Raw genomic sequence first — 7354 nt, 5'->3', positions numbered from 1 at the left:
GCTCTGCTCCACCGGGACCTGCCTTGAGCAGACTGGGGGAAATCTGAAGGAAGAACCACTCTGGGCCAGAGACATGGCATAGGGAGGAAGGAGCAGGGGCTCTTCCAGGCTCTTCCAAAACAGAAGGGTCCCCATGGTGAAGCAAAAGCAAAGGGAAAGTGAGGCTACACCCAATGCCGGTGCAATCACTCCTGGTCTCTCAACCCCACCCCTGTGCCCCCAGCAGGGCCTGGCCACAAGGAAGCAGGGAGACTTGGCCTCCACAGCCCCAGACATGTGCCCAGGCCCCTCACTCCCAATGGTGAACTAGCCCCTGCCCCCACTTCCCCTGCCTGGGGTAGCAGATTGAGGGTGTGGTGAGAAGCCCAATTCCGGTAGAGGCCAGGGTGCATGAGTGTGTGGGTGGGGGGAGCTGTATCACCAAAGGGAACTGAAAGAAGCTGAGTGTGAGTGGGTAGGGAGAGAGGACAAAGGTGCAAGAGGCAGTGGGACAAGAGCCCCCGCCCAACTCTGGACCTGCCCCTCTCAGTGCAGGCCTGAATGAGAGCTGCCTCGACCGCCCCTCCAGGAGACCCATCCCCTCAGGCTCAGCCCTTGGGATTCCCCAGGCTCACCTGTCTCCTAGATACCCCTCTTTCTGGGAACTTGCTGGCTAGATGCCAGGCTCTGGAGTCTAACAGGCCTGAGTCACTCCCTGGCTCTACCACTGAGGCATTGTGTGACCTTGAGCAAACCACAGCCTCGCTGGGATCCCCATTTCCATCACTGCACAGGTTGGTGGTGAGGCCTAAATTCAGCACATCCCAGTGAGCACCTTCTATATGCTGGGATAAAACAGTGAGCAAGAGTCTGTTTGGTCTAAACCCCCCGCCCTCCTGGAGCTTCCATTCTGGGGAGGCAGATGCTTAAGTAACAGAATTAGTGGTCTTTGTGGATCATCGTGCAGGCTGAGCCCATGTGATCTGACTTAGGCTTTGACTCGGCCTCTCTGGGCTCCTGTAAGCATGCAAGTGGTAGCTCTAGTAGGATCAATGCCCAGGAGGCCTCATTGGGACTTCCTCCCCGTTTCTTACCAGTGACTGCCACCTCCTCAGAGCTTTCCAGGGCAAGACCTGGAAGTCCCCTACTTGGCCAGCACTGTCACATGCACACCTCTAGACCTCCTGCCCCATGTTCCCCCACTTGCAGCTCCCTTTACCTCCTCACATGGCCTGAGGCCTAAGGACCTGTGCTGTCGCCCCATCCATCCCAGACCTGGCTCTTTCTGCTCCCTTGGCCCTTTTAAGAGCAAAAGCTACTTCCCTTTTCCTTCATAGTCAGCACCTTTCCTTGCCCTGACCACCCCCACCTCCCCACGCCGGCAACCTGGCCTACCCCTCTTCCATGGATTCTGGCTCTGAACCTCGGTCCCACAGTTCAAACAGGCCCTGGAAGTCCCAGGAACTCCCAGAAACTCTGGTCTCTGTATCTCTTTCTCATATAAACTCTCCAATCCCGGGGTTTCATTGTTGCCTAGATTTCTCATGGGTTTGCTATGTATTTATTTATTTTAAGAGAGGACAGGGGGAGGGGAGGGGCAGAGGGAAAGGGAGAGAGAATCTTTTATTTTTCTTTTAAGATTTTATTTATTCATGAGAGACACAGAGAGAAATGCAGAGACATAGGTAGAGGGAGAAGCAGGCTCCCTGCAGGGATCCCAGTGCAGGACTCGATCCCAGGACCCCGGGATCAGGACCTGAGCCAAAGTCAGATGCTCAACCACTGAGCCCCTGGGGGAGAGAGAGAATCTTAAGCAGGTTCCCTGCCCAGCCAGAAATGGGGCTCCATCTCACACCCCTGAGATCATGACCTGAGCTAAAATCAAGAGTCAGATGCTCAACTGACTGAGCCTCCCAGGTGCCTCTCTCATCAGTTCTTTATTTTTTTTTCTTTAAAAAAATTATTTTTTATTTATTTTATTTTTTTTTCATCAGTTCTTTAAATAAAGGTGGTGGAGACTCTCCTCACACACCTCAGTGCCCTAACATTGTCCCCCTCGAGTAGGGCTGCCCTGCCTCCTGCTGCAGTCATCACTGGTCCTTCTGTTGACCCCTCCCCCACTCACATCCTCCTTCTAGACGCCAGGATGCCTCACCCAGGCATCCTTACACCCCCACCCCACCCTCACTGCTGCACACAATGATTCAAGTGCTCCCCAAATCTGCTGAGCTCAGTGTTTCACTCAAACCACTTCCCTCCCCTCTCCTGGGCTCTGTCATAGAAGGGATCAGGACTCCATCCTTCCTGCCTGTGTAGAGCAAGAGGCACCTGGATAAGAAGGAAAAGAAAGAGGAGAAAACCCAAGCCTTCTAGGGTCCTGCACTGTGAATGGCTGTTTTGTGGGGGACAGAGGCCACTTGGCCTCACAGGATCCAGGTGTGGACCTCAGTGTCCTGTCTTGTCCCAAACAGACCTGGTTGAAATCCAGAGTCTGTAGATGTTCCCACCAGGGACTGGAGTCCCATTCAGGTGCACGAGGCCCACCCATTGTTGGTTGGGGTGCAGGAGGCCCTGTAGTCACAGGCTCCAATGCGCTTACCAGCCAAATCCACCTCAAGCCCCTGTAGCTTAGAATCAGTGCTTGGAATCCTGCCTGGTGCAGGATTGTTGTTCCTTTGAGGTGAGAAATGAGGGAGGAGTCAATTCTATCCAGGATGTCAGCTGGGCCCAAAGGCATAGGGGGGCGCTCCTCTTCTCACAGCTGGACCTCAGGGTGGTGGGGAGATTACAGAAGGTCTAGGGTTGGCTCTGGGACTCTGCAAGAAGTGATCTCTGGCCTGGAGCAGCTGAAGTATGAGGTCATGGGAGGGGGGCAAAGGGGCATGATATTCATCCTACATGGCCTTTCATTACTTCACCATAGAGGGGGGATGTCCCCTGCCCCTCTTTGGCCTTCTAAGGGGCAGGTTGGGTGGGGGTTGTGAGTTGAGCATGTCCCACTTGGGGTGGAGGGAGGAGTGGGAACTCTTGGGGGCTGGTAGTAGTGGGAACAGGTGCTTGGTTCCTGCCAACCAGGTATTCCTGGCCTACTATTCCCTGGGGGTCAGGCTTCTGGGGGGCCCTGGGTGGGGTGTCCCCCAGGTTTCTCTGCTGCTCTGGTAGCTTCTGATGCCAGGGATTGAAAGTCAGAAAGCGGAATGCTCTAAGGGCTAAAGGATCCTGACAGGCCTACCCTGCTCTCTTAGGCCCTCCCAGAGAAGAGGAGGCTGACTGTCAGATCTCACTGGAGGGGCATCTGGGGAGTGGTTCTTACCAGGCCAGTGTTCTAGAACCCCGTTGTTTCACAGATCTCCAAGCCAGGAGCCAGGTAGAACTCTGATGTCCCCCTGAGTCCCTGAGCCAGGCAGACTGGCACAGAGCAACAGAGGTGCTGGTGGGTATGTGGAATTAGGAGTCTCCACTATCTGTGCCAGTCTACAGGGCCATGCATATCCTCTTTCAGCCTATCCTCCTTCCTCTTTGCTGGGGCAGCACTCCCAAAGCTGCAGGGAGGCTGGCGTGGCTTGACAGCTGATCCAGGGCCCATCGTGGGAAAAGGAAAACGAAAGAGGTACCTACTCCGACAGGAAAGAGCTCACGGGTCCTTCCTCATCGCCACCACCCGTCCCCCACTCACTGCAAGGGCTTTGCTTTGCAGCAGCAGGTCACAGAGTTCCCAGAAGAACTGTGCAAGGGGACAGTGAGCCCAGGGATCCTGGGGCCCACTTGGAACTTGGCCACTTAGGGAGCGAGTGTGCTCACTCCTGCATTCTTACTGTGGTTTGGGGCCCAAGGTTCAGGTGAGAGAGACAAGGGCAGTGGGTGCCGTGCAGAGGGACAGCCTATCCCAAGCTACGGAGCAGGGCCAGGAGCGGTCACCACTGGTGCTGTAGCCTCTCAAGGCTTAGGGGACACGCTGGTTCACGGCCGTGTTGGAACTGGATACAGGGGGGAGGGGGCAGGCCACGTGCCTGGCTGACCCGAGGAGCAAATGCAACCAGATCATTCTAGTGAGCCCTTAATACATGCTAGACACTACTAAGCACTTGTCATATATTATTGCATTTAATTGTCTTGACCGGCCAACATGCAGTGGGCATTCTGAGTATCCCCCTTGACAAAGAAGCAGGCTCAGAAACAGGCTAACCTGGTGAACTTGAACAAATTACCCTGCTTACTTCTCTGTAGTCAGGATTATGCCCAGCTTGTAGAAGCACCACCCTGATCTCTGCCTTCATCCTCACACGGTGCTTCCCCTGCACTGTATGCCTATGTCCAAATCTCCCCTTTGGATGAGGACATCGGTCATATTGGATTGAGGCCCACACTAATGACTTCATCTTAACTGAAATAATTACATCTGCCATGATCCTACGTCCAAATAAAGCACCATTCTGAGGGACAGGGTGGGGGCAGGGGTTAGGACTTCAACATATGAATTTGAGGGAACACAATTCAACCCCTAACCATATTTAACATGTAACCTACTTTGCACCAAACACTGGAGTCACACTTGCTTTTCATGACAGGGAGAGGGGAGGGGGAGTCAGCAGCTGGGGGCCTCCTTCCTCCTGCTCAAGTCCCTGGAGGTCGTCTGTGTAGAAAAAGTGGCCCAGCGGTGCCTGGGTGACTCAGTGGTTGAGCATCTGCCTTCAGCTCAGGGTGTGATCCCGGGGTCCTGGGATCGAGTCCCCCATCGAGGCTCCCTGGGGGGAGCCCACCTCTCCCTCTGCCTGTGTCTCTGCCTCTCTCTCTGTGTCTCTCATGAATAAATAAAATCTTCAAAGAAAGAAAAGAAAAGAAAGAAAGAAAGAAAGAAAGAAAGAAAGAAAGAAAGAAAGAAAGAAAGAAAAGGTGGTCCGTGTGTCCAGAGAATAACTGGAGTGCCTGAGAGAGGCTGCCCACTCCCCAGAGGCACTTGGGTGATGCAGTCAGTTGAGCGTCCAACTCTTGTTTTCCGCTCAGGTCATGATCTCATGATCGAGCCCCTCTTTGGGTCTGCTTGAGATTCTCCCTCTCCCTCAGAGCCCCTGCTCGTGCTCTCTTTCTCTCTCTCAAATAAATAAATAAATCTTTAAAGAGAGAGAGAAAGAGAGAGAGAAACTATAGTATCAGAGAACAGACTGGGGGTGAGGTGCAGGGAAGGACTGACCACAAAGGAGCAGCATGAAGTGGTGGGAAGAGTAACAATGGTGGGTACACTAAAAAGAGTGAGTTTTATCATATGGGAATGACAAAGATTTTAAAAGTGGGGTGCCGGGGATCCCTGGGTGGCTCAGCTGTTTGGCGCCTGCCTTCGGCCCAGGGCACAATCCTGGAGACCCAGGATCGAGTCCCGCATTGGACTCCCTGCATGGAGCCTGCTTCTCCCTCTGTCTGTGTCTCTGCCTCTCTCTCTCTCTCTCCTCTCTCTCTCTCTCTCTCTCTCTGTCTCTCATGAATAAATAAATAAAATCTTTAAAAAAAAATTTTTTTTAAGTGATCCAGAAGAGCCAAATTCTAAATGTCAAGTTTTGGGAACAGTTTAACAAATTTACTTAGTTTGTAGTTACTTCTTTATGCAAGCAGAAGTCAGATATATGATAAATATGTCTTAGAAAACCCTTTTTTATTTTTTTTTAAAGTTTTATTTATTTATGATAGTCACACAGAGAGAGAGAGAGAGGCAGAGACACAGGCAGAGAGAGAAGCAAGCTCCATGCACCGGGAGCCCAACGTGGGATTCGATCCCGAGTCTCCAGGATCGCACCCTGGGCCAAAGGCAGGCGCCAAACCGCTGCGCCACCCAGGGATCCCTTAGAAAACCCTTTAAATAAATCTAACATAGGGGCACCTGGGTGGCTTAGTGGTTGAGCATCTGCCTTTGGCTCAGTCGTGATCCCAGGGTCCGGGGATCGAGTCCCACATCAGGCTCCCCACAGGAAGCCTGCTTCTCCCTCTGCCTATGTCTCTGCCTCTCTTTCTGTGTCTCTCATGAATGGATGAGTAAAATCTCACTAAATACATACATACATAAATCTAGCATAAACACTCTAAATAATTTTTAAAAAGCAAAGCAAAGAAAAAGAACACATCCTTCACAGACTGGCAGGGGCGATGCCTTGCCCCCATGCTCTCTGTTTCTCCCTCCCTCCAGCCTGGCTTCTTGGGGGCCTGCAACCCCTCTCCTGACCTCCTCTCAGCTCTCAAGAGGCTGACCATTGACCGACTTCTACTAAGTTCCCTGACTGTCCACGGAACCAGACACAGGGCCAACCCCCAGTATGAGTGGCTCCAGGTGACAGGTGTACACGTCAGGGTCCTGGGCAGGTGCCGTCAAATGCAGGCAAGTTCACAGAGGCGTGAACAGAGTTATGAAAGCCAGGGGCAATGTCCAGGCACCCAGGGCCTAGCATCAGTGGGGAAGCCTCCAAGGGATTACCTTCCAGGACCTGTGGCTGCAGCAAGGTGTGGGGCACAGTCAGTTCCATATCCCCGCCCCTATCTCTTGTCACTGCCTCCCATTAGCCAAATCCACCCAGAATCTGAAGGCCAAGGGAGCCCCAGGCACGCAGGCTGAGGAGGTCAGCCTCCTTGGGTCATGGAGTAAGGCAGAAGAAAGCAGAGGATGGATAGGGAGGGGTGGCAGGCAGAGAGAAACCAGAGCCGCTGGGAAGGGAGGGATCTGATGGGGGTGCGGGGGCACACCCTGGGGCACACTGTTACCTTGGGCTTCTCCCTTGGGGGACAAACATCCAAGCTCCTCTTCCAGGCTGGGAATTCCTGCATGAATGAATGAATTCTTCCTGGGAGAGTGATGGATCGAATGGGAAGAGGCGGGCTCCTACAGGCACTGAGAATAAGGTAGATCATTTTCCCCATGATTTCTGCCCTTCTAGACCCTTAAGAACTGAGTACCCACTTGGAGGCCTCCAAAGGCACCTGAGCTAGGGAAGCAGAGGCCATGGCAGAGGCAGGGGGTGCCACCAGGCACCAGGGAGCCTGCGTCGTCCTTCACGTGAGGCCTTGCTCCCCCCTCTCACTGGAAACACCCTGGTGAGGTGCCCACCCCCTACCATCCACCCCCCACCGAGACCCCATCTTCTCCATCTGGGCCGCTCAGGGCCAGTTCGCAGGGCTGAGTCAGGTGTTGATGCTGCAGGGGAGGGGAGGCACAGCAGAGTGAAGACCAAGGGGCCTGTCACTCTGATTATTGTAGTGTGCACATCTGCACAGCAGCCCCCATGCTCCCCAGTGCAAGCCTCCCAGTGGGAGGAGCAGAGCTTGGTCTTGGGACCTCGAATGTTCTCAGAGTGCCCTGGGAGGTAGGGCTGGTGGCAGTTGATGGGGAGGAAGA

This window comes from Canis aureus, chromosome 18 (genome assembly GCF_053574225.1).
Source record: "Canis aureus isolate CA01 chromosome 18, VMU_Caureus_v.1.0, whole genome shotgun sequence".
NCBI classification, from domain to species: Eukaryota; Metazoa; Chordata; class Mammalia; order Carnivora; family Canidae; genus Canis; species Canis aureus.
Note: the sequence above shows the minus strand (reverse complement) of the source record.